Source organism: Lepisosteus oculatus, unplaced genomic scaffold (assembly GCF_040954835.1).
Source record: "Lepisosteus oculatus isolate fLepOcu1 unplaced genomic scaffold, fLepOcu1.hap2 HAP2_SCAFFOLD_62, whole genome shotgun sequence".
Lineage (NCBI taxonomy): Eukaryota > Metazoa > Chordata > Actinopteri > Semionotiformes > Lepisosteidae > Lepisosteus > Lepisosteus oculatus.
Window position 1 is genome coordinate 185,238 of NW_027168171.1, and position 25,300 is coordinate 210,537.

At 48.5% G+C, this 25,300-nt stretch overlaps 8 non-coding genes across 8 annotated transcripts; 3 read left to right on the forward strand and 5 right to left on the reverse strand.

Moving 5' to 3' along the window:
• Positions 1-288: 288 nt before the first annotated feature.
• trnag-gcc (transfer RNA glycine (anticodon GCC)) lies at positions 289-359 on the reverse strand. The gene has a single exon. It is a non-coding gene; the product is annotated as a tRNA-Gly (tRNA).
• Positions 360-1,356: 997 nt separating this feature from the next.
• LOC138231987 (U4 spliceosomal RNA) lies at positions 1,357-1,498 on the reverse strand. The gene has a single exon (XR_011186945.1). It is a non-coding gene; the product is annotated as a U4 spliceosomal RNA (small nuclear RNA).
• Positions 1,499-4,761: 3,263 nt separating this feature from the next.
• LOC138232027 (U5 spliceosomal RNA) lies at positions 4,762-4,878 on the reverse strand. Its single transcript, XR_011186986.1, has one exon. It is a non-coding gene; the product is annotated as a U5 spliceosomal RNA (small nuclear RNA).
• Positions 4,879-9,377: 4,499 nt separating this feature from the next.
• LOC138231908 (U1 spliceosomal RNA) lies at positions 9,378-9,537 on the forward strand. Its single transcript, XR_011186869.1, has one exon. It is a non-coding gene; the product is annotated as a U1 spliceosomal RNA (small nuclear RNA).
• Positions 9,538-10,174: 637 nt separating this feature from the next.
• LOC138231952 (5S ribosomal RNA) lies at positions 10,175-10,293 on the reverse strand. The gene has a single exon (XR_011186909.1). It is a non-coding gene; the product is annotated as a 5S ribosomal RNA (ribosomal RNA).
• Positions 10,294-17,237: 6,944 nt separating this feature from the next.
• LOC138231921 (U1 spliceosomal RNA) lies at positions 17,238-17,407 on the forward strand. The gene has a single exon (XR_011186882.1). It is a non-coding gene; the product is annotated as a U1 spliceosomal RNA (small nuclear RNA).
• A 3,634-nt stretch (positions 17,408-21,041) lies between these two features.
• Positions 21,042-21,160, forward strand: LOC138232085 (5S ribosomal RNA). The gene has a single exon (XR_011187044.1). It is a non-coding gene; the product is annotated as a 5S ribosomal RNA (ribosomal RNA).
• A 637-nt stretch (positions 21,161-21,797) lies between these two features.
• On the reverse strand, positions 21,798-21,957 carry LOC138231909 (U1 spliceosomal RNA). Its single transcript, XR_011186870.1, has one exon. It is a non-coding gene; the product is annotated as a U1 spliceosomal RNA (small nuclear RNA).
• Positions 21,958-25,300: the final 3,343 nt, after the last annotated feature.

Sequence of the window (25,300 nt, forward strand, 5' to 3'; positions counted from 1 at the left end):
ACCACAGAGCGCTGTGACCTCGGTTTTACATCTCATCCAAAAGACAGCGCCCTTTTACAACACAGCGTCTCCGTCACTATGCTGGGGAATTGGGACCCGCACAGACCTCAGGGTGAGCGCACCCCCGCCGGCACCATTAACACCGCTTCCAGCTGGAAGCTTTGTTTTTCCCTGTAGCTCATCCTCATCCGGGTACTGACCTGGCTCACACCTGCTTAGCTTCAGTGGGTTTTCAGTTGCGAGTTGCAAGGGGATGCAAGTGATGGAGCCGCTCGCTGCAAAAGCCACTGCATTGGCCGGGAATCGAACCCGAGCCTCCCGCGTGGCAGGCGAGAATTCTACCACTGAACCACCAATGCTCGGTGCCTGGGCTTTCAAAAAAGACGCTTTTTTGGTGCTCTGTGCAAAAAGCGTCGACATGCTTCCAGCTGCAAAATGCCATTCGCGGACGCTGAAGAATTTATTTCCAAGGCAGTGGGTACAAGCGATTTGGTGTTTTAAAACCACCAGGAACAGCAAAGAGGCGCGCTTCTTTGCTTGAGCCGGAACACAACGACAGGAGGTGGACAACGTAGTTGGCAGGATTCGGAGCTACGCGGGAAGAACCCAATGGATTTCTAGTTCATCGCCTTAACCACTCGGCCACGACTACAGCAAGCCCCACCGCCGCTGCGTTCTTGCTACAATCTTACCTGGATCGCGGGGCGCCGGCGGAAGCCTATTTCAAAGTCGTTCTCCGTTTCAAAAAAACATTTCCAAAATACAAGCCTTGCAGACAGACACGCCTCAGAGGACTTAAAGGTGGCTTCATATCGAAATGATAAAGTCTCCCCGTCCGGACATGAAAATGCCACTTTGTTACACACAAAAAAAGAATCAACAACAGAGAAATGCCCACAAGCACTTGAAAAGCCGCACCACGCCGCACTTGAAATAGCTCTTACATTAGTGGTAGACGCAGGAATCGCCTTTTTATTTACGCTCTTATCAAACTGTCAAAGGTTTGCTTTGCGAACGCTGCAGGACATCGCACAATCTCTTTTGAACGGGGACAAACAATTTCTTATGGGGCGCAGTAAGTACAGACGTTTAAAAAGCTCCACTCATGCCGACGATGCAGCATGAAGAAGCGCAACCTAACTTTTGACAGACAAAAGCCGGGCGCCGCTACGAGCAATATGAAATCAAACTGACAGCACACGGCGTTTCGCGCTGACTCAAAAGTGATCTCGACAGTCGCTGTTCTTTGCATAACGCCGAAAGAGCTAAAGAGCGTTTCTGTTGAGACGTAACAAGCTCGTTTCTTTCTACCATGATGTCACTATGACAAAATCTGTCTTTAAACACCTTGCTCAGTCTCTGACGAGACTGTCAAAAAATGCTTTCGCCGATTGTATTGCAAACCGGCGGAAGCGGGGTATTGAGAAAAGTTTTCAACTAGCAATAATCGCGCCTCGGCTAAACCTCACAGGCAACGATACTGCCACTGCGCAAAGCTGACGGTTGCTAGGCAACCGCGGGGATCCTATGGAAATCGTTATCGATCGTCTCATGGCATGTCGTTGCTGTAACGCTTCATATTTGTCGTCTTCTTCTTCTAGCTTGAGGTTTTGAAGAATTTCATGACAGACAAGGGCTCAGTCGGGAACAAACGGAGTTGTGAGAAAACCGTTGCTTAGTTTCAGCAGCAGAAATACAACCCTTTAAATACAAGATGACAGAACAATGACGAAGGGCATGCCGGGAGGAACTCATGCACTATAGAGGAAAGGGGGCGGGCACGTACAGTTCACATTCAAGCCACAAGTACTCTTCTCGGATTTTGCACTAACAAATCCTAACGTCTTGAAAGCATTGCAGCATGTTTGTGTCCCACTTCCCGTGGCTGCGGGACGACTGACACGAACGGACAAACACAATCTGTGGCGTTTAGCGTGACATAGTCTTGCAGGCATCGTGCTGTCTCACTGCAATACTATACCGCTGGAGGAAACAGTCCATCTGGTAATCAAATACAGCCTGGACAATAGGCTTGTATAGTGGTGTAAGCAAGATAAGGTTGTGATCTGATCTGCCAAGGGGGGGAAGGGCTGTGGAACTATATGCATCCTTAGCATTGGCATATAATAAGTCCAGTGTTTTGTTTCCCCCATCATTAATCGTTGCGCCTCTGTGAAAGGAAAGCTCTTGGGCAGTCTTTGAAACAGCTCGGATGAAACACTTGATTGCTTCCATGTGCATCTGGAGCCCACTTCTTATTTTCACTTCACGCCGCCCAAAGCATTTCTAAAACAGGAGATTCGCGTTTGGGAATGCGCCCTGCCCTACAAATAAAACAGGTCTACGGGTCTGAAACCTGCTCCACGGAAAACAGTTCTGTTGCGCTTTTGATCAAAGGGAGATTCGCTGTTCTTACTTTTTGATGACATAACACCCAAAGGGGCCTCTTTGGAGCTGGATTCCAACCAGCATCCTAAAGTTTCTTGGCGGTATCCTTTACAGTCCTCTGTTCAGTCGACAAGGGACAGAAGGGGGCAGCTTTCCTCACACATACAGTGCAATGTACTGTAGTGTTCCCCTTCATTGAATTCGCAGTTCTGCATCAGACCTCTAACTCGTTACATTAGCTTGGATTTAAGCTACGAAGCAGGCTTCTACTGTATAAACGTCTAGAGGAATCACAAACTATTTGAGAGGCCATCATCCCAGGGGGAACTGACAAAGTCTATCCCTAAACACCTAGTGCAGTCTCTCGAGAGACTGTCAAAAATCGCTTTCTCCGTTTGTGCTGCAAGTAAGTGAAAACGCAGTCTCAACCCAGAGCCACTTGGCAGCAGCGGAACGTAAATACTGTTACTGCCACTGCTCGATACCGACGTTAGCCTACTATACCATGTTCAGCCACCGCTAGAAAATGTAAGGCTCTAGTACTGGAGCAAAGAACAGGAGGGCCAACACCAAACGGGCACACGTGTCAGACATGGAGAGTGACAAGGATGGGATTCAACCCCATGCCTGCAGAGCACAATGGATTAGCAGTCCATCGCCTTAACCACTCGGCCACCTCGTCAACAAAACTGGGCTGTCCTGACATGGGTTGGCGCACTCCAGTTGATCTTTTTCTTTTTTTGCCCTCATACTCGAGGGTCATTTTCCTGTTCCACATGCGATTTCAACATTTTCCTTGGGAGATGTCAAGCCAGCAAGCCACTGCTGTGGTTCAGTGGCCAGTGTGAAGTTCAGTGGCCCTGTTGTACACAGAAAGCACATTGAGCTCCTTGGACATGAAAAGTTCCAGATAAAAGCCATTTGTCATCCTTTCTCTTGGTGTCGATGTTGCTATTGTATGTAAAGGTGGCAACTTGCTCAGCGAGCAGGCGGAGCACACACCGAATGCAGATGTGTCTGAGTGGTGTGTCCAAGCGGCTGCAAAACGACAGCACTCCCGGGGTGCCGTGACTTAGTTGGTTAAAGCGCCTGTCTAGTAAACAGGCAATCCTGGGTCTGAATCCCAGCGGTGCCTTTTTTTGTTCTGTCTTCTTGAACAGAACTGGTCATTATGGACAACCGCATACGTCTAGACTTAATTAAATGCAAGTATTCATTTCCTGTCTTGAACGACTTGTTTTTCTTAAAATGGATGCAACTTGCAAAACATGAAATACAAACCTCGCTAATCAGCGCTCGCGGCTGGCAAAAAAAAAAGAAGTCAGCAATGTTTTTTTCTTTAACCTTAAGCCTGCTAATGGAGAAGAACCTAGTCGCCATATCACATAAATCCATTTCAACGATGAGAAAGTAACAACTATCCTCACTCCAGAGTAAATCTCACGTTGAGGGCATATTTTTTTCCACTTTACCATGAGTCGGGCTCAGCTGCACAGAGGCGAGAGCAGAGCAATGAGGTCACGGGGACAGGGGAGTCACACGCTGGCGGTTTGAACACGCGAGAGATCACTGAGGGATCCACAGTATGTGGACCCTCCGTGCGCCATCATTCCACACTCCAGACTCTGAATCCTGCCATCTGAGTTAAGATCTCGGCGGAACCTGAGGCGCAGTTCTTTCTTAAAACGTAATCTGGTGAGCATTTCTAGAATCGTACTTGTATAGATGCAGCCTTTAATGTGTTGCTAGGTTAAAATTGATGACTTCTTGAACTTCAGTAGGCAACTGCCCTCTTGATTTCGGATTTAATTTCTTTATTACAGGGGCGCTTTTATGAAGACAGAGTCATGTTCAGGTACTTTGCTTGATGGAGGAAGCTCATTTCGGACTCTGTGATCTGCTCACCTGGAAAGGTCTGCTGTACTACTACAAGAGAGAAGTAGTGTCTGGAGGAAGGGACAATTTTATGATGCTTTGGAAGGTAATGTTTTTTTTTTCTTTGAAATCGAAATGAATCAGAATATCAGTGCAAAAGACAAACTCTTGGTTTGGTTTAAAGAGATATGGTTTTAAAACAGACAAAATGTAGAAAACAGGTGTTTCTCACTTTTGGAAAAGAATGGACCAGGGGTAATATTTTACTAGTTGCAGTGCTAAGCTCACTGGGTTACAGTCCTGAAGTGTCACACCAGGGCCAGTGGTGCAATGGATAATGTGTCTGACTATGGATTAGGAGTTTGGAGGTTCGACTCCTGCCTGGCGCTGGTTGTTTTTAAACACATCAGCCTACTCCCTAAGTAGTCTGTGCTACTTACTGCATTGTAAGAGCGATTGTGAGCGGTTTTGTTTTCTCTCTTTGACCAGCCCAGCTGCGCCCCACCCGAAGGCAGGGAAGCACAAAAATTGTATGGAACTCATTCATGCTCCTCTCCATGGAAATCTTTAGTAAAAGGCAAAAGATTTGTACGAGATGAAGAGAAACCAGAGTGCGTGGCTGAACAGCTGCAGGAGCCCAGGCCGCCTTCAAGTCCTCTGCCCTGCCAGTCGTGGTTGGCAATGCACCTGGCCTTACAAACGAGCCAGTGGGGCCCGTTCAGCTCCGGGCTCATCGCCTGCGGCTCAGCTTACCTGGCAGGGGAGATACCTTGATCAGCCTGTAGTTGGAGTAGTTGGATTGTTTTCTTGTTTTGTGGAAGCAGTGTTTGTTTTGCAGTTTGAGATGGCAACCTTTGGATCCCGCAAGAATGCTGTAAGTTTTGAGCTTTTGGATGATCTCTTCATGGATCGTATGCAGTTCAGCAGAAAAGTGTTACAGAAGGAACTTGGCTTTGAACTTCGGCACTTGGATTTCATCTTCGCTCTCCCAGGTCAGAAAGCATTTGAGGTTGTTTTTGCTACCTATTCTCTGTTTGAACAATGTGTGGATGTGTTTGAGGCAAAAAGAGGGAAAGTTCCTGCCCTTGAGAAGATCAACTTGCAGCCTCTGACACAGAGAGAGAGGAAAACGGTGCATGTTGTTATGTTCTCGGAAATGGCAAAGACGGAGGACATTCACACCTGGCTTAAGCAGTACTGCACCGTCCACCATGGAACTGAGGTTAGAGATGTTGACGGTATAAAAACAGGAGCAAGGAAATTCGAGGTTCGCTTGCTACCGGACAATGTAAATGGAGGCTTAAGGCACCTGCCCTCTACAATCCGGCTGGGCGCCTGCAATGGCTATGTTTTTTATGTGGGACAACCAAAGGTGTGTCGGCGCTGTGGTGCTGTGGGACACCTGGCATCGTCCTGCACTGTGAAATGCTGCAAGACCTGTGGCAAACAGGGACATTTAGCCTCTGACTGTTCAATGCTGCCAAAGTGCAATTTATGTGGCTCGGAAGGACACGTTTTTAAGAACTGCCCTCACGCCTACGCCAATAAACTCAAAATGAGAAAGGATGAGGCAGTGCTTGTTTCAGCCAAACCGGCCCGAAAAGCCAAAGCAAACAACAAGTCAAACAAAGAACCCTTGTTGGACAAAGAGTCTCAGCCTCCAGCCAGGATCAGTCCTGCTGTGGCTCCAGGGCCGGTGGAAGAGAAATCCACTACGCTCCCACAACCGCAGACTGCACCAGACAAGCACGAGGGTTTGAAAACCCCAGAGAACAGCGAGGACCCCTCCCCCACTCCTGCTCCTCAGAACGAGGGCCAGTGTGGGGCCCCCCGGTGGAGCGGGTCCAGCGACGATACCCAGGATTCAGCGGAGCTGCTTTTCTCAGACTCTGCAAGTGCTACAGATGCCCTCCTCTCCTCCATCCAGTCCAGTGGGAGGAAGGGTGGAGCTACTCAAGGCACTCTCTCCCCTATTGTTATGTAGCACAGACGTGATAGTGGGAGGGGATTTTAATTGTATCTTAGAGCACACAGACAGGCAGTCTAGCTCTCCGATAAAATTGGATTCCAGCTCACTGGCCCTGCAAAACTTAGTTCAAGACTTTAAACTCTCAGACACATATAGATGTATATATCCCACAACAGCAGGATATACATGGTCAGAGAGGAATAGCAGCTCCAGAATTGACTATTGCTTTGTCTCAGAGAGAGTGAAAGTTGTTGGGGTCACTCTTCAGCCTGTCTTCTTCTCAGATCATCAGGCTTTAGGGTGTAGAGAATGAGGGGGTAGTATCCCGCTACAAGGAGAAACTATCACAGTGGTTGTCCTTGCAGTGTCTGTACGGGTCAGTAGGAGAGTGGTGGGAGGAGGTGAAGGTGAGGACAAAGGCCTTTTTCATGGCTGAGGGAAGGAAGGCTGCTGCCAGACGGAGAGGAGTGCTAGCCAGGAAACAGAGGCAGCTGCAGCGTCTCTACACGATGCTGCACAGTGGCTTCGATGTGCTTGAGGATATCACCCTTTTAAAAAAGGACATCCGGAGCATAGCCGAAGAAAGTAGTCGAGGAGTGCTGTTAAGAAGCAGAGTGCAGTTCTTGGAAGAAAATGAGAAGTGTACTCGCCTCTTTTTCAGGAAAGTGGTAGGCTCCAAGTCTGTCATGGAAAGTATAGTTGATGAGGAGGGACGAGAGAGAACAGAGCCGAGTGCTATCCTCTCCTGCACCGAGGCCTTCTACTCAAGACTGTACAGCTCTACAGAGGTAAAGGATGAAGAAATTCATTTTTTTACCTCAAAGCTAGAAAACGTTTTGAGTGAAGAAGATAGGGAAGTACTTGAGAGGGATTTGACAGTAGAAGAGCTGAGACAGGCTATGGAGAGCTTACAGAAGGGGAAAACTCCGGGTGCTGACGGGCTCCCTAAAGAATTTTATTGCACCTTTTGGGATCTGCTTCAGGATCCGCTAATGCTCCTATTCGAGGAAAGCTATAAGACAGAATTGCTGCCTGACTCCTTAAGAGAAGGCACTATCTCTCTCTTGTTTAAGAAAGGAGCAAAGAATGACATAAAGAACTGGAGACCCCTCAGCCTGTTAGGCGTGGACACTAAGATCCTGTCCAAAGCCCTTTTCCTGCGCCTACAAAATGTAGTGGCCTCACTGGTAGGGAAAGAACAGACTTGTGGGATAGCAGGACGCCTGATGAGCGACAACCTGGCCTTGTTGAGGGATGTCTGTCTGTACTCAGAGGATCGCTCCCTCCCTCTGTGCATTTTAAGTGTAGACCTAGAAAAGGCCTTTGACCGCCTAAACCGGCAGTACTTAACATCGGTACTTGAGCACATGAAGTTTGGCCCCATCATGAGAAAGTGGATTAACCTGCTGTACACAGGTAGCAACAGCAGAGTAATGGTTAATGGCAATAGATCACGCCCCTTTGAAGTCTGTTCAGGGGTGAGGCAGGGCTGCCCATTATCCCCCTTGTTATTCGTTTTGGCTATGGAGCCCTTAGCCTGTGCCTTGCGCCAGGATCAGGCCATTAATGGGATACCAGTGCCTGGAAGTGGGGGAGGAGAGGTAAAGACATCTCTATACATGGATGACGTCACCTTGCTCCTCTCTGACAATGCCTCAATTAGCAGATCTCTGCAGTGCTGTGATCGTTTCTCCTTGGCTTCCTCTGCAAAAATTAACAAATCTAAGAGTGAGATTTTTTATCAGAACTGGAGGGAGCCAAAAGAAGGACATGATCTCAGGCTGCAAGAGAAGAGAATTAAGGTCCTGGGGGTGTATTTTGGAGAAGAGATGGGAACAGTAAATTGGCAGAACAAATTGCCAATCTTAAACAAAAAACTGATGCAATGGAAGGACCGAGACCTCACCATGACAGGGAAGGTGCTGGTCATCAAAGCCGAGCTCTTGCCTGTCTTGATTTTTCTGGCTTCTACCTTCCCAATCCCACACCGTGTTGCGGCGGTGCTGAGGAGATTGATGTTTCAATTTCTATGGGGTGGGAAGCAGGAAAGACTCAGAAGGGAAATAATGTACAGGCCGCTACCCTCAGGGGGGAAGTCTGTCCCAGATATTGCTACGAAGCTGCTGTGCATTTTCCTGGCCTCTGTGCTGAGAGGCTTTGCAACAGCACCTGCAGCGCGTACCTGGACTTATTTTTCCAGGCTCTGGGTAGGTAGGGAGGTGTTCAGAGTGTGGGGTGTCAGACCCAAGCTGGATGTCCCACTCTCTGACACATGCCCTGCAATTTATGGGACAGTTAAAAGTTTTCTAAGATCTCACCCAATTGGCCATATTCCCCTCCGAGATGTCAGCGTCCAAAAACTGGAAGATTTCGTTGCACCCCAGAATAATAGGCAGACCCCTGTGGGCATTTTAACATCAGCCCAAACAAGGAAGGTGTGGAAACACACATCCTCTAAGTTTCTGTGCAACATTCACAGAGATTTAGCCTGGAGTGTCGTCCACCAGTGCTTACCGGTACGAACTTTCTTGTACCGTAGGGGCCTCACCCCCAGCCCTCGCTGCGTTAGGGTGGGCTGCGGCGAGGAGGAGACTGTGACCCATCTCCTGTGGTCCTGATTTTTTGCTAAGGCCTTCTGGGCACAGTTTGAAGATTGGTTGCAGGCTCTCTCGCCCCAATTTACCCTGACCGCTGCTTTCGTGATATACGGCATCTCTCCTGTCAAACTTCCTCCTGACGTGTTTGACAGGATCTGGGCCGTGGTGAACAGTGGGAAAGACGCCCTGTGGAGAGTGAGGAACATGGGGCTGTTCAAAGGCATCGAGGTCCCAGTCAAGGCAGCAGGTAGCCTGGCTCTGTTCATCACCCGAGAGAACTATTACCTCAGAGATCTGTGGAGAGAAGGGAGGGAGGAAGCAGAAAATCTGTGGGAAATAGAGAGCATAGGTCAATATCTCAAGAGACTGTGAAAAACATTATCATGTTTAAGTAAAGAATGTGATTTGCACCAGAAAAAAAGAAATTGTTACTATGTAACTGTTACCGTGTCAAAATGTAATGAGATGTGATCATATATACTGTTTTAAGTATGTATATTAATGTAAAGCTTTCTGATTTGTGATGTCCTGTATTTTATTGTGAAAAGAAAATAAAGTTCTTAAAAATCGAAAAATCGAAATCGGTTCACCCAGGGCGAGGCTCGGCCATTGCACTCCGGCTGTGCTGACCCCTGCGAATTCCCCAAATGAGGGAATCTCGACTGCATAATTTCTGGTAGTGGGGGACTGCGTTCGCGCTCTCCCCTGATGTGCTTGGTCCAAAATCAGATACGGGAGGGTTAGGACACCACGAGCTGCGTGGCTGCGGAAAGATCCCGGTTCGACAGGAGTGGACGCCGCTGCTGGTTCTCGCTGGCTTTTAGTTAGGGGTCCGGAGAAGCATCTCAAGCTAGTTCCACTACTCCTTCCGGACGTTCATTCCCTTTTCAAAGTCAGTCGTTTTGCTGTAGTCTGCGTTCTTTAGGCTGATTATCGAGGTTAGCCTTTATTTGGTCATGGGGGGCCTCGGTACTGTATGCTGAGTCTAAAGACAGTTTCACCCGTTTTCTGATTGCTCGGTTCTGTACCAGTGCAGACATGTCAAACAGTGAATGGCTGTACCTCTATTGTATCCGTGCTCAATGAATGAAATCCGTAACAAATGAATATATGTCTAGTTATACGAAAAACGAGTGGTTTATCGACTCATCTTCATTTGCAGATTTAGAGGCAGCTTCGATATTCGTTTTACAGACGGGTTTTTTTTCTTTGAATATGGGTCACACACATGCCACAGCAACAAAACATCTTTAGAGATGAGGCTATAGATCACCTTTCCATCCTGCAGGTTTTCCTCCCAAAGCCTACGGCACCAACGGCGACCCCTGCTGGCCGGGAGAGCAAAGGCTTACAGCACCTGGTATTCCCAGGCAGTCTCCCATCCAAGTACTAACCAGGCCCAACCCTGCTTAGCTTCCGAGATCAGACGAGATCGGGCGTGTTCAGGGTGGTGTGGCCGTAAGCGAAAGCCCTGGCGCCTGACTCGCTACTTGAAGCTGTGTGTGGCGGGGGCTCCGTGCCCCCCGAGCGGGACTGAAGGATCGTTCGTGTGCAACTCTTTGGAAAGGAGCTGCTTTCCAAATCGCATTGCGTGCCTGGATGTTGGCGAATGCGCTCCCTTGTGTTGGCTCGTCCCGCACTGGAGGAGGACAAACAATCTGCACGGAGGAGCTCCAGGCAAGTCTTCACCAGACAAAAACCTCCAGTGCACAGCACTCTGGAAACATTTCGGGGCTGTCACGTGTTTATTTCAGCACGTAAAGCGCACCGGTCCAACACGTCGGCCGGGCGCGCGGCGCCTCCGCCCTCTTGTGGCCTTGCGGCGTCAGAGCAAGAGGCTCCTTCTCGCTGCCCTTCCGCTGTGTTGCAGGGCCCCGAGAGGGAACCCGGAGCGCGCAATTTGTGGGGGGCGGGGGACCGCGTTTGCGCTCTGCCCCCGGTCTCTTGCGCGAGTACTAAATCTCACGGACAGGGGGGCCTCGTCATTGATTGTTACAGGTGAGACGGGGATTAGGAGGAGACCCCGACTGATGGGTAAAGGAGAGCACTAACACCAGAGGGACACCCCCGGCGTCTCTTTTTGAGAGACGCCCTGGGGTTTCCTAATGGCCAAGGAGGGTCGGGACCTCGGTTTGACGCCTCCCCCGAAGGACGGCGCCTGTTTGTGCAGCAGAGTGTCGCCATCAGGAGGCTGGGGCGTAAGAGAGCCACACAGCTCGCAGGGTGAGCGCTCCCTGCTGGTCCCAGTCACATCTCTTGCAGGAGCAGCAGCAACCGGAGCTTTTCTGGGGGGGAATCTCCCATCCGGGTGCCGGCCAGGCTCACACCTGCTGGGCTGCCCCGGGTTGAGCCAAGTCGAGAGTCGCAGGGCCAGATCTAGTCACCGGGGAGAAACGATACAAGTGAAGGATTGCTCGGCTCTCGGCACTTGAAAAGACCGACAAATGTCTCGTTCCCGCCGGAGCTGAATGTACCCGCATGTGTGGTGTCGTCTTCTTCCCGCGCCCCACTGTGTTTGCTGTATTGTCTCTGAAGCCGGCCCCCCTGAGACGAGACGGGCTGTTCCTGTGCCCCAATTAACACTTTAGAGGTGCCATTCCCCGGCATTGTGGCCATTGTCGGTGCTCACACGCATTAAGATAAGGCGGAGGAGAGCGGGGCATGCCCAGCGGCAGACATTCAAGGAGGGGGCAGTGCGAGGTGAGGTGAGGTGAGGTGCGACACGCCGGAGCCCCGACGCAGCTAATGTGGAGCACTTGTTGGACTGGCATCGAAAGGACGTGTGCGCACAGAGCGAGCCTTCCCTGCGGCGGAGCGCAGGAACTTTCTCCCCCCCTCCCGCTGCAGGAGTTGTGTGCGCTGCAGCGGTGCCGAGAGAAAAGCACAGAAGGCAGCAGGCTCTGGAGAGCAGGTAAGAGACGGAGCCTTGTGGGCAGGCGAGCAGGCCCGTTTTTTGGAAATTGCTGAAAAGGTTTGTTCGGTGTGTGGCAGGCGCACGTCGCGAGCTTGCGTGGCGATCTGCCGGTCTGGAGTTATGCAAATGAGGCCGAATTGCATCCCGGGACATGCTGCGAATGCGCAACGGCGACTGCAGATGTGTAGGAAATGGCGCGCTAGTTTTCTCGTTTTGCCCACACTTTTGAGTGTTAGTGTGGCGTGTGAGTGTGCGAAAGAGTGGGCCCAGCAGGAGGCGGTGGCGTGCGGGGCGAGGAGGTGGCCTAGGCTGCGCGATTTGTGCTGTGGGTGCAGGCCGCTTGCAGGGGCCTGTACAACTCATACTTACCTGGCAGGGGAGATACCTTGATCAGCCTGTAGGTGGAGTAGTTGGATTGTTTTTCTTTTGTTGGAAGCAGTGTTCGATTTGCGGTTTTTGAAATGGCAACCTTTGGATCCCGTAAGAATGCTGTACGTTTTGAGCTCTTGGATGACCTCTTCATGGATCGTATGCAGTTCAGCAGAAAAGTGTTACAGAAGGAACTTGGCTTTGAACCTCGGCACTTGGATTTCATCTTCGCTCTCCCAGGTCAGAAAGCATTTGAGGTTGTATTTGCTACCTATCCTCTGTTTGAACAATGCGTGGATGTGTTTGAGGCAAAAAGAGGCAAAGTTCCTGCACTTGAGAAGATCAACTTGCAGCCTCTGACACAGAGAGAGAGGAAAACGGTGCATGTTGTTATGTTCTCGGAACTGGCAAAGACGGAGGACATTCACACCTGGCTTAACCAGTACTGCACCGTCCACCATGGAACTGAGGTTAGAGATGTTGATGGTATAAAAACAGGAGCAAGGAAATTCGAGGTTCGCTTGCTACCGGACAGCATAAATGGAGGCTTAAGGCACCTGCCCTCTACAATCCGGCTGGGCGCCTGCAATGGCTATGTGTTTTATGTGGGACAACCAAAGGTGTGTCGGCGCTGTGGTGCTGTGGGACACCTGGCATCGTCCTGCACTGTGAAATGCTGCAAGACCTGTGGCAAACAGGGACATTTAGCCTCTGACTGTTCAATGCTGCCAAAGTGCAATTTATGTGGCTCGGAAGGACACGTTTTTAAGAACTGCCCTCACGCCTACGCCAATAAACTCAAAATGAGAAAGGATGAGGCAGTGCTTGTTTCAGCCAAACCGACCCGAAAATCCAAAGCAAACAACAAGTCAAACAAAGAACCCTTGTTGGACAAAGACTCTCAGCCTCCAGCCAGGATCAGTCCTGCTGTGGCTCCGGGGCTGGTGGAAGAGAAATCCACTACGCCCCCACAACCGCAGACTGCACCAGACAAGCACGAGGGTTTGAAAACCCCCGAGAACAGCGAGGACCCCTCCCCCACTCCTGCTCCTCAGAATGAGGGCCAGTGTGGGGCCCCCCGGTGGAGCGGGTCCAGCGAGGATACCCAGGATTCAGCGGAGCTGCTTTTCTCAGACTCTGCAAGTGCTACAGATGCCCTCCTCTCCTCCATCCAGTCCATCACGGAGGATCTGCAGCAGCTGGTGGGTGAGGGGGAAGAGGAGACTGGTGCATCGGCTGCACCCCTTTCCCCTCAGTGCTCCCAGGAGCTGGACTTGAGGAAAAGAAAAAATGACTCTGTTTTCTCCCCGAGCGAGGAGGAAGGAGAGCATGGCGATGGGGACAGCTGGAACCTCTCCACCCCTCCCTCTACCCCCTTCCTTGAAATGGACTCTGTGAACGCTTTTACTGCTGCCACCCTGATGAAGGCTCATTCAGAGGATGGCTGGCAGGAAATTGGTAAGAAGAAAAAGAAAAAGAAAAAGGTAACAGGTGAGACCGAAGAGAAATGTGTTTTGTAAAGACTGGTTCCACTTTCTTATGTAATATGGCTCTTAACATAATTTCTCTTAACACAAGAGGTATCAATGACAGAGTTAAATGCCAGTCTGTCTTTGATTACCTCCAGCAGAGAGAGGGAGATGTGTTGATGTTGCAGGAGTGTGCTTTAGCCTATCAAGAGAGGTATAAAAGTTTTGAAGATAGGTGGGATAAAGGGCCTTCTGTTTGGTCAGGGGACAATAACAACAGAGCCTCTGGCGTGGCCATTCTTTTCAAAGGATGGGCATTCAAATTGAAAAGTATTCAGAGGGTCATAGATGGCAGGTTGCTGTGTGTGGATGTGGAATGGGGGACCGTTAACCTGCGGCTAATCAATGTGTATTGCCCTACTGGCGTAGGAGGAAGGGTGGAGCTACTCAAGGCACTCTCCCCCCTATTGTTATGCAGCACAGACGTGATAGTGGGAGGGGATTTTAATTGTATCTTAGAGCACACAGACAGGCAGTCTAGCTCGCCGATAAAATTGGATTCCAGCTCACTGGCCCTGCAAAACTTAGTTCAAGACTTTAAACTCTCAGACACATATAGATGTATATATCCCACAACAGCAGGATATACATGGTCAGGGAGGAATAGCAGCTCCAGAATTGACTATTGCTTTGTCTCAGAGAGAGTGAAAGTTGTTGGGGTCACTCTTCAGCCTGTCTTCTTCTCAGATCATCAGGCTTTAGGGTGTAGAGTGGAACTCCAGGGCGGGACTGTCTTTGGCCCAGGCCTCTGGAAACTCAACACAAAGCTGCTAGAGAACGAGGGGGTAGTATCCCGCTACAAGGAGAAACTATCACAGTGGCTGTCCTTGCAGTGTCTGTACGGGTCAGTAGGAGAGTGGTGGGAGGAGGTGAAGGTGAGGACAAAGGCCTTTTTCATGGCTGAGGGAAGGAAGGCTGCTGCCAGACGGAGAGGAGTGCTAGCCAGGAAACAGAGGCAGCTGCAGCGTCTCTACACGATGCTGCACAGTGGCTTCGATGTGCTCGAGGATATCGCCCTTTTAAAAAAGGACATCCGGAGCATAGCCGAAGAAAGTAGTCGAGGAGTGCTGTTAAGAAGCAGAGTGCAGTTCTTGGAAGAAAATGAGAAGTGTACTCGCTTCTTTTTCAGGAAAGTGGTAGGCTCCAAGACTGTCATGGAAAGTGTAGTTGATGAGGAGGGACGAGAGAGAACAGAGCCGAGTGCTATCCTCTCCTGCACCGAGGCCTTCTACTCAAGACTGTACAGCTCTACAGAGGTAAAGGATGAAGATATTCATTTTTTTACCTCAAAGCTAGAAAACATTTTGAGTGAAGAAGATAGGGAAGTACTTGAGAGGGATTTGACAGTAGAAGAGCTGAGACAGGCTATGGAGAGCTTACAGAAGGGGAAAACTCCGGGTGCTGACGGGCTCCCTAAAGAATTTTATCGCACCTTTTGGGATCTGCTTCAGGATCCGCTACTGCTCCTATTCGAGGAAAGCTACAAGACAGAATTGCTGCCTGACTCCTTAAGAGAAGGCACTATCTCTCTCTTGTTTAAGAAAGGAGCAAAAAATGACATAAAGAACTGGAGACCCCTCAGCCTGTTAGGCGTGGACACTAAGATCCTGTCCAAAGCCCTTTTCCTGCGCCTACAAAATGTAGTGGCCTCACTGGTAGGGAAAGAACAGACTTGTGGGATAGCAGGACGCCTGATGAGCGACAACCTGGCCTTGTTGAGGGATGTCTGTCTGTACTCTGAGGATCGCTCCCTCCCTCTGTGCATTTTAGGTGTAGACCTAGAAAAGGCCTTTGACCGCCTAAACCGGCAGTACTTAACATCGGTACTTGAGCACATGAAGTTTGGCCCCATCATGAGAAAGTGGATTAACCTGCTGTACACAGGTAGCAACAGCAGAGTCATGGTTAATGGCAATAGATCACGCACCTTTGAAGTCTGTTCAGGGGTGAGGCAGGGCTGCCCATTATCCCCCTTGTTATTCGTTTTGGCTATGGAGCCCTTAGCCTGTGCCTTGCGCCAGGATCAGGCCATTAATGGGATACCAGTGCCTGGAAGTGGGGGAGGAGAGGTAAAGACATCTCTATACATGGATGACGTCACCCTGCTCCTCTCTGACAATGCCTCAATTAGCAGAGCTCTGCAGTGCTGTGATCGGTTCTCTTTGGCTTCCTCCGCAAAAATTAACACATCTAAGAGTGAGATTTTTTATCAGAACTGGAGGGAGCCAAAAGAAGGACATGATCTCAGGCTGCAAGAGAAGAGAATTAAGGTCCTGGGGGTGTATTTTGGAGAAGAGATGGGAACAGTAAATTGGCAGAACAAATTGCCAATCTTAAACAAAAAACTGATGCAATGGAAGGACCGAGACCTCACCATGACAGGGAAGGTGCTGGTCATCAAAGCCGAGCTCTTGCCTGTCTTGAATTTTCTGGCTTCTACCTTCCCAATCCCACACCGTGTTGCGGCGGTGCTGAGGAGATTGATGTTTCAATTTCTATGGGGTGGGAAGCAGGAAAGACTCAGAAGGGAAATAATGTACAGGCCGCTACCCTCAGGGGGGAAGTCTGTCCCAGATATTGCTACGAAGCTGCTGTGCATTTTCCTGGCCTCTGTGCTGAGAGGCTTTGCAACAGCACCTGCAGCGCGTACCTGGACTTATTTTTCCAGGCTCTGGGTAGGTAGGGAGGTGTTCAGAGTGTGGGGCGTCAGACCCAAGCTGGACGTCCCACTCTCTGACACATGCCCTGCAATTTATGGGACAGTTAAAAGTTTTCTAAGATCTCACCCAATTGGCCATATTCCCCTCCGAGATGTCAGCGTCCAAAAACTGGAAGATTTCGTAGCACCCCAGAACAATAGGCAGACCCCTGTGGGCATTTTAACATCAGCCCAAACAAGGAAGGTGTGGAAACACACATCCTCTAAATTTCTGTGCAACATTCACAGAGATTTAGCCTGGAGTGTCGTCCACCAGTGCTTACCGGTACGAACTTTCTTGTACCGTAGGGGCCTCACCCCCAGCCCTCGCTGCGTTAGGGTGGGCTGCGGCGAGGAGGAGACTGTGACCCATCTCCTGTGGTCCTGCTTTTTTGCTAAGGCCTTCTGGGCCCAGTTTGAAGATTGGTTGCAGGCTCTCTCGCCCCAATTTACCCTGACCGCTGCTTTCGTTAGATACGGCATCTCTCCTGTCAAGCTTCCTCCTGACGTGTTTGACAGGATCTGGGCCGTGGTGAACAGTGGGAAAGACGCCCTGTGGAGAGTGAGGAACATGGGGCTGTTCAAAGGCATCGAGGTCCCAGTCAAGGCAGCAGGTAGCCTGGCCCTGTTCATCACCCGAGAGAACTATTACCTCAGAGATCTGTGGAGAGAAGGGAGGGAGGAAGCAGAAAATCTGTGGGAAATAGAGAGCATAGGTCAACATCTCAAGAAACTGTGAAAAACATTATCATGTTTAAATAAAGAATGTGATTTGCACCAGAAAAAAAGAAAATTGTTGCTATGTAACTGTTACCGTGTCAAAATGTAATGAGATGTGATCATATATACTGTTTTAAGTATGTATATTAATGTAAAGCTTTCTGATTTGTGATTTCCTGTATTTTTTTGTGAAAAGAAAATAAAGTTCTTAAAAATCGAAATCGGTTCACCCAGGGCGAGGCCCGGCCATTGCACTCCGGCTGTGCTGACCCCTGCGAATTCCCCAAATGTGGGAATCTCGACTGCATACTTTCTGGTAGTGGGGGACTGCGTTTGCGCTCTCCCCTGATGTGCTTGGTCCAAAATCAGATATGGGAGGGTTAGGACACCACGAGCTGCGTGGCTGCGGAAGGATCCCGGTTCGACAGGAGTGGACGCCGCTGCTGGTTCTCGCTGGCTTTTAGTTAGGGGTCCGGAGAAGCATCTCAAGCTAGTTCCACTACTCCTTCCGGACGTTCATTCCCTTTTCAAAGTCAGTCGTTTTGCTGTAGTCTGCGTTCTTTAGGCTGATTATCGAGGTTAGCCTTTATTTGGTCATGGGGGGCCTCGGTACTATATGCTGAGTCTAAAGACAGTTTCACACGTTTTCTGATTGCTCGGTTCTGTACCAGTGCAGACATGTCAAAACAGTGAAAAACTTTTAGATATCCAGATATTTTTCTTTACTTGCTGCTGAAATTGCACATAAAACCAAACTGTTTCCTAAGTTTAAAAGGTAAGGATTGCAATTACCACCAATGTCTGGCTAAAACTATCCTTTTAATTTGCTTTTGACATGCAATAATTAAGAGAGTTTAGCATTTAGAAAGTGTATTATCACAATCTCCAAACTTGACCATCAATTTGATATGTACTGTATATGGAATAGAAAAAACTGCAAAATTGGTAAAAATTCGTAATCGAGGAAACAACAAACCAACACATTTCCTACATTTCAAATGCATCCTAGAGCACAGTAAAGGCATTAGAAAAAATCCAGGTGTTGTCCAACACTAACCCTAACCCTAGTTCGGGCCCTTACGAACCACACCTCCACAACCTTGCCTACAAATACAGTGCCCAAAATGTAACCCAGATGACTCCAAATCAGCCAGAAACATTCAAAGTTGCACATTTAAAGTATTTTAATGTGTCACCTGTGAAAAACTTTCAGATATCCAGATCTTTTTCTTTACTTGATGCTGAAATTGCAAATAAAACCAAACTGTTTCCTAGGTTTAAAAGGTAAGGATTGCAATTACCACCAATGTCTGGCTAAAACTATCCTTTTAATTTGCTTTTGACATGCAATAATTAAGAGAGTTTAGCATTTAGAAAGTGTATTATCACAATCTCCAAACTTGACCATCATTTTGATATTTACAGTATATGGAATAGAAAAAACTGCAAAATTGGTAAAAATTCGTAATCGAGGAAACAACAAACCAACACTTTTCCTACATTTCAAATGCATCCTAGAGCACAGTAAAGGCATTAGAAAAAATCCAGGTGTTGTCCAACACTAACCCTAACCCTAGTTCGGGCCCTTACGAACCACACCTCCACAACCTTGCCTACAAATACAGTGCCCAAAATGTAACCCAGATGACTCCAAATCAGCCAGAAACATTCAAAGTTGCACATTTAAAGTATTTTAATGTGTCACCTGTGAAAAACTTTCAGATATCCAGATCTTTTTCTTTACTTGATGCTGAAATTGCAAATAAAACCAAACTGTTTCCTAGGTTTAAAAGGTAAGGATTGCAATTACCACCAATGTCTGGCTAAAACTATCCTTTTAATTTGCTTTTGACATGCAATAATTAAGAGAGTTTAGCATTTAGAAAGTGTATTATCACAATCTCCAATCTTGACCATCATTTTGATATGTACAGTATATGGAGTAGAAAAAACTGCAAAATTGGTAAAAATTCGTAATCAAGGAAACAACAAACCAACACTTTTCCTGCATTTCAAATGCATCTTAGAGCACAGTAAAGGCATTTAAAAAAATCCAGGTTGTTTTCCAACCCTAACCCTAGTTTGGGCCCTTACAAACCACACCTCCACAACCTTGCCTACAAATACAGTGCCCAAAATGTAACCCAGTTGACTCCAAATCAGCCAGAAACATTCAAAGTTGCACATTTAAAGTATTTTAATGTGTCACCTGTGAAAAACTTTCAGATATCCAGATCTTTTTCTTTACTTGCTGCTGAAATTGGAAATAAAACCAAACTGTTTCCTAGGTTTAAAAGGTAAGGATTGCAATTACCACCACCGTCTGGCTAAAACTATCCTTTTAATTTGCTTTTGACATGCAATTATTAAGAGAGTTTAGCATTTAGAAAGTGTATTATCACAATCTCCAATCTTGACCATCATTTTGATATGTACAGTATATGGAGTAGAAAAAACTGCAAAATTGGTAAAAATTCGTAATCAAGGAAACAACAAACCAACACTTTTCCTGCATTTCAAATGCATCCTAGAGCACAGTAAAGGCATTTAAAAAAATCCAGGTGTTGTCCAACACTAACCCTAACCCTAGTTCGGGCCCTTACGAACCACACCTCCACAACCTTGCCTACAAATACAGTGCCCAAAATGTAACCCAGATGACTCCAAATCAACCAGAAACATTCAAAGTTGCACATTTAAAGTATTTTAATGTGTCACCTGTGAAAAACTTTCAGATATCCAGATCTTTTTCTTTACTTGCTGCTGAAATTGCAAATAAAACCAAACTGTTTCCTAGGTTAAAAAGGTAAGGATTGCAATTACCACCAATGTCTGGCTAAAACTATCCTTTTAATTTGCTTTTGACATGCAATAATTAAGAGAGTTTAGCATTTAGAAAGTGTATTATCACAATCTCCAATCTTGACCATCATTTTGATATGTACAGTATATGGAGTAGAAAAAACTGCAATATTGGTAAAAATTCGTAATCAAGGAAACAACAAACCAACACTTTTCCTGCATTTCAAATGCATCCTAGAGCACAGTAAAGGCATTTAAAAAAATCCAGGTTGTTTTCCAACCCTAACTCTAACCCTAGTTTGGGCCCTTACAAACCACACCTCCACAGCCACAGTGAAGGTGTGAGCCTGGCCGGCACCCGGATGGGAGATTCCCCCCCGGAAAAGCTCCGGTTGCTGCTGCTCCTGCAAGAGATATGACTGGGACCAGCAGGGAGCGCTCACCCTGCGGGCTGTGTGGCTCTCTTACGCCCCAGCCTCCTGATGGCGACACTCTGCTGCACAAACAGGCGCCGTCCTTCGGGGGAGGCGTCAAACCGAGGTCCCGACCCTCCTTGGCCATTAGGAAACCCCAGGGCGTCTCTCAAAAAGAGACGCCGGGGGTGTCCCTCTGGTGTTAGTGCTCCCCTTTACCCATCAGTCGGGGTCTCCTCCTAATCCCCGTCTCACCTGTAACAATCAATGACGAGGCCCCCCTGTCCGTGAGATTTAGTACTCGCGCAAGAGACCGGGGGCAGAGCGCAAACGCGGTCCCCCGCCCCCCACAAATTGTGCGCTCCAGGTTCCCTCTCGGGGCCCTGCAACACAGCAGAAGGGCAGCGAGAAGGAGCCTCTTGCTCTGACGCCGCAAGGCCACAAGAGGGCGGCGTGTTGGACCGGTGCGCTTTACGTGCTGAAATAAACACGCGACAGCCCCGAAATGTTTCCAGAGTGCTGTGCACTGGAGGTTTTTGTCTGGTGAAGACTTGCCTGGTGCTCCTCCGTGCAGATTGTTTGTCCTCCTCCAGTGCGGGACGAGCCAACACAAGGGAGCGCATTCGCCAACATCCAGGCACGCAATGCGATTTGGAAAGCAGCTCCTTTCCAAAGAGTTGCACACGAACGATCCTTCAGTCCCGCTCAGGGGCACGGAGCCCCCGCCACACACAGCTTCAAGTAGCGAGTCAGGCGCCGGGGCTTTCGCTTACGGCCACACCACCCTGAACATGCCTGATCTCGTCTGATCTTGGAAGCTAAGCAGGGTTGGGCCTGGTTAGTACTTGGATGGGAGACCGCCTGGGAATACCAGGTGCTGTAAGCCTTTGCTCTCCTGACCAGCAGGGGTCGCTGTTGGTGCCATAGGCTTTGGGAGGAAAACCTGCAGGATGGAAAGGTGATCTATAGCCTCATCTCTAAAGATGTTTTGTTGCTGTGGCATGTGTGTGACCCATATTCAAAGAAAAAAAACCCGTCTGTAAAACGAATATCGAAGCTGCCTCTAAATCTGCAAATGAAGATGAGTCGATAAACCACTCGTTTTTCGTATAACTAGACATATATTCATTTGTTACCGATTTCATTCATTGAGCACGGATACAATAGAGGTACAGCCATTCACTGTTTGACATGTCTGCACTGGTACAGAACCGAGCAATCAGAAAACGGGTGAAACTGTCTTTAGTCTCAGCATACAGTACCGAGGCCCCCCATGACCAAATAAAGGCTAACCTCGATAATCAGCCTAAAGAACGCAGACTACAGCAAAACGACTGACTTTGAAAAGGGAATGAACGTCCGGAAGGAGTAGTGGAACTAGCTTGAGATGCTTCTCCGGACCCCTAACTAAAAGCCAGCGAGAACCAGCAGCGGCGTCCACTCCTGTCGAACCGGGATCCTTCCGCAGCCACGCAGCTCGTGGTGTCCTAACCCTCCCGTATCTGATTTTGGACCAAGCACATCAGGGGAGAGCGCGAACGCAGTCCCCCACTACCAGAAATTATGCAGTCGAGATTCCCTCATTTGGGGAATTCGCAGGGGTCAGCACAGCCGGAGTGCAATGGCCGAGCCTCGCCCTGGGTGAACCGATTTCGATTTTTCGATTTTTAAGAACTTTATTTTCTTTTCACAATAAAATACAGGACATCACAAATCAGAAAGCTTTACATTAATATACATACTTAAAACAGTATATATGATCACATCTCATTACATTTTGACACGGTAACAGTTACATAGTAACAATTTATTTTTTTCTGGTGCAAATCACATTCTTTACTTAAACATGATAATGTTTTTCACAGTCTCTTGAGATATTGACCTATGCTCTCTATTTCCCACAGATTTTCTGCTTCCTCCCTCCCTTCTCTCCACAGATCTCTGAGGTAATAGTTCTCTCGGGTGATGAACAGGGCCAGGCTACCTGCTGCCTTGACTGGGACCTCGATGCCTTTGAACAGCCCCATGTTCCTCACTCTCCACAGGGCGTCTTTCCCACTGTTCACCACGGCCCAGATCCTGTCAAACACGTCAGGAGGAAGTTTGACAGGAGAGATGCCGTATATGACGAAAGCAGCGGTCAGGGTAAATTGGGGCGAGAGAGCCTGCAACCAATCTTCAAACTGTGCCCAGAAGGCCTTAGCAAAAAAACAGGACCACAGGAGATGGGTCACAGTCTCCTCCTCGCCGCAGCCCACCCTAACGCAACGAGGGCTGGGGGTGAGGCCCCTACGGTACAAGAAAGTTCGTACCGGTAAGCACTGGTGGACGAGACTCCAGGCTAAATCTCTGTGAATGTTGCACAGAAACTTAGAGGATGTGTGTTTCCACACCTTCCTTGTTTGGGCTGATGTTAAAATGCCCACAGGGGTCTGCCTATTATTCTGGGGTGCAACGAAATCTTCCAGTTTTTGGACGCTGACATCTCGGAGGGGAATATGGCCAATTGGGTGAGATCTTAGAAAACTTTTAACTGTCCCATAAATTGCAGGGCATGTGTCAGAGAGTGGGACGTCCAGCTTAGGTCTGACACCCCACACTCTGAACACCTCCCTACCTACCCAGAGCCTGGAAAAATAAGTCCAGGTACGCGCTGCAGGTGCTGTTGCAAAGCCTCTCAGCACAGAGGCCAGGAAAATGCACAGCAGCTTCGTAGCAATATCTGGGACAGACTTCCCCCCTGAGGGTAGCGGCCTGTACATTATTTCCCTTCTGAGTCTTTCCTGCTTCCCACCCCATAGAAATTGAAACATCAATCTCCTCAGCACCGCCGCAACACGGTGTGGGATTGGGAAGGTAGAAGCCAGAAAATTCAAGACAGGCAAGAGCTCGGCTTTGATGACCAGCACCTTCCCTGTCATGGTGAGGTCTCGGTCCTTCCATTGCATCAGTTTTTTGTTTAAGATTGGCAATTTGTTCTGCCAATTTACTGTTCCCATCTCTTCTCCAAAATACACCCCCAGGACCTTAATTCTCTTCTCTTGCAGCCTGAGATCATGTCCTTCTATTGGCTCCCTCCAGTTCTGATAAAAAATCTCACTCTTAGATTTGTTAATTTTTGCGGAGGAAGCCAAAGAGAAACGATCACAGCACTGCAGAGCTCTGCTAATTGAGGCATTGTCAGAGAGGAGCAGGGTGACGTCATCCATGTATAGAGATGTCTTTACCTCTCCTCCCCCACTTCCAGGCACTGGTATCCCATTAATGGCCTGATCCTGGCGCAAGGCACAGGCTTAAGGGCTCCATAGCCAAAACGAATAACAAGGGGGATAATGGGCAGCCCTGCCTCACCCCTGAACAGACTTCAAAGGGGCGTGATCTATTGCCATTAACCATTACTCTGCTGTTGCTACCTGTGTACAGCAGGTTAATCCACTTTCTCATGATGGGGCCAAACTTCATGTGCTCAAGTACCGATGTTAAGTACTGCCGGTTTAGGCGGTCAAAGGCCTTTTCTAGGTCTACGCCTAAAATGCACAGAGGGAGGGAGCGATCCTCTTGGTACAGACAGACATCCCTCAACAAGGCCAGGTTGTCGCTCATCAGGCGTCCTGCTATCCCACAAGTCTGTTCTTTCCCTACCAGTGAGGCCACTACATTTTGTAGGCGCAGGATCTTAGTGTCCACGCCTAAGAGGCTGAGGGGTCTCCAGTTCTTTATGTCATTCTTTGCTCCTTTCTTAAACAAGAGAGAGATAGTGCCTTCTCTTAAGGAGTCAGGCAGCAATTCTGTCTTATAGCTTTCCTCGAATAGGAGCAGTAGCGGATCCTGAAGCAGATCCCAAAAGGTGCAATAAAATTCTTTAGGGAGCCCGTCAGCACCCGGAGTTTTCCCCTTCTGTAAGCTCTCCATAGCCTGTCTCAGCTCTTCTACTGTCAAATCCCTCTCAAGTACTTCCCTATCTTCTTCACTCAAAACGTTTTCTAGCTTTGAGGTAAAAAAATGAATTTCTTCATCCTTTAACTCTGTAGAGCTGTACAGTCTTGAGTAGAAGGCCTCGGTGCAGGAGAGGATAGCACTCGGCTCTGTTCTCTCTCGTCCCTCCTCATCAACTACACTTTCCATGACAGACTTGGAGCCTACCACTTTCCTGAAAAAGAAGCGAGTACACTTCTTATTTTCTTCCAAGAACTGCACTCTGCTTCTTAACAGCACTCCTCGACTACTTTCTTCGGCTATGCTCCGGATGTCCTTTTTTAAAAGGGTGATATCCTCGAGCACATCGAAGCCACTGTGCAGCATTGTGTAGAGACGCTGCAGCTGCCTCTGTTTCCTGGCTAGCACTCCTCTCCGTCTGGCAGCAGCCTTCCTTCTCTCAGCCATGAAAAAGGCCTTTGTCCTCATCTTCACCTCCTCCCACCACTCTCCTACTGACCCGTACAGACACTGCAAGGACAGCCACTGTGATAGTTTCTCCTTGTAGCGGGATACTACCCCCTCGTTCTCTAGCAGCTTTGTGTTGAGTTTCCAGAGGCCTGGGCCAAAGACAGTCCCGCCCTGGAGTTCCACTCTACACCCTAAAGCCTGATGATCTGAGAAGAAGACAGGCTGAAGAGTGACCCCAACAACTTTCACTCTCTCTGAGACAAAGCAATAGTCAATTCTGGAGCTGCTATTCCTCCCTGACCATGTATATCCTGCTGTTGCGGGATATATACATCTATATGTGTCTGAGAGTTTGAACTAAGTTTTGCAGGGCCAGTGAGCTGGAATCCAATTTTATCGGAGAGCTAGACTGCCTGTCTGTGTGCTCTAAGATACAATTAAAATCCCCTCCCACTATCACGTCAGTGCTACTTAACAATAGGGGAGAGAGTGCCTTGAGTAGCTCCACCCTTCCTCCCACGTCAGTAGGACAATACACATTGATTAGCCGCAGGTTAACGGTCCCCCATTCCACAGCAACCTGCCATCTATGACCCTCTGAATACTTTTCAATTTGAAAGCCCATCCTTTGAAAAGAATG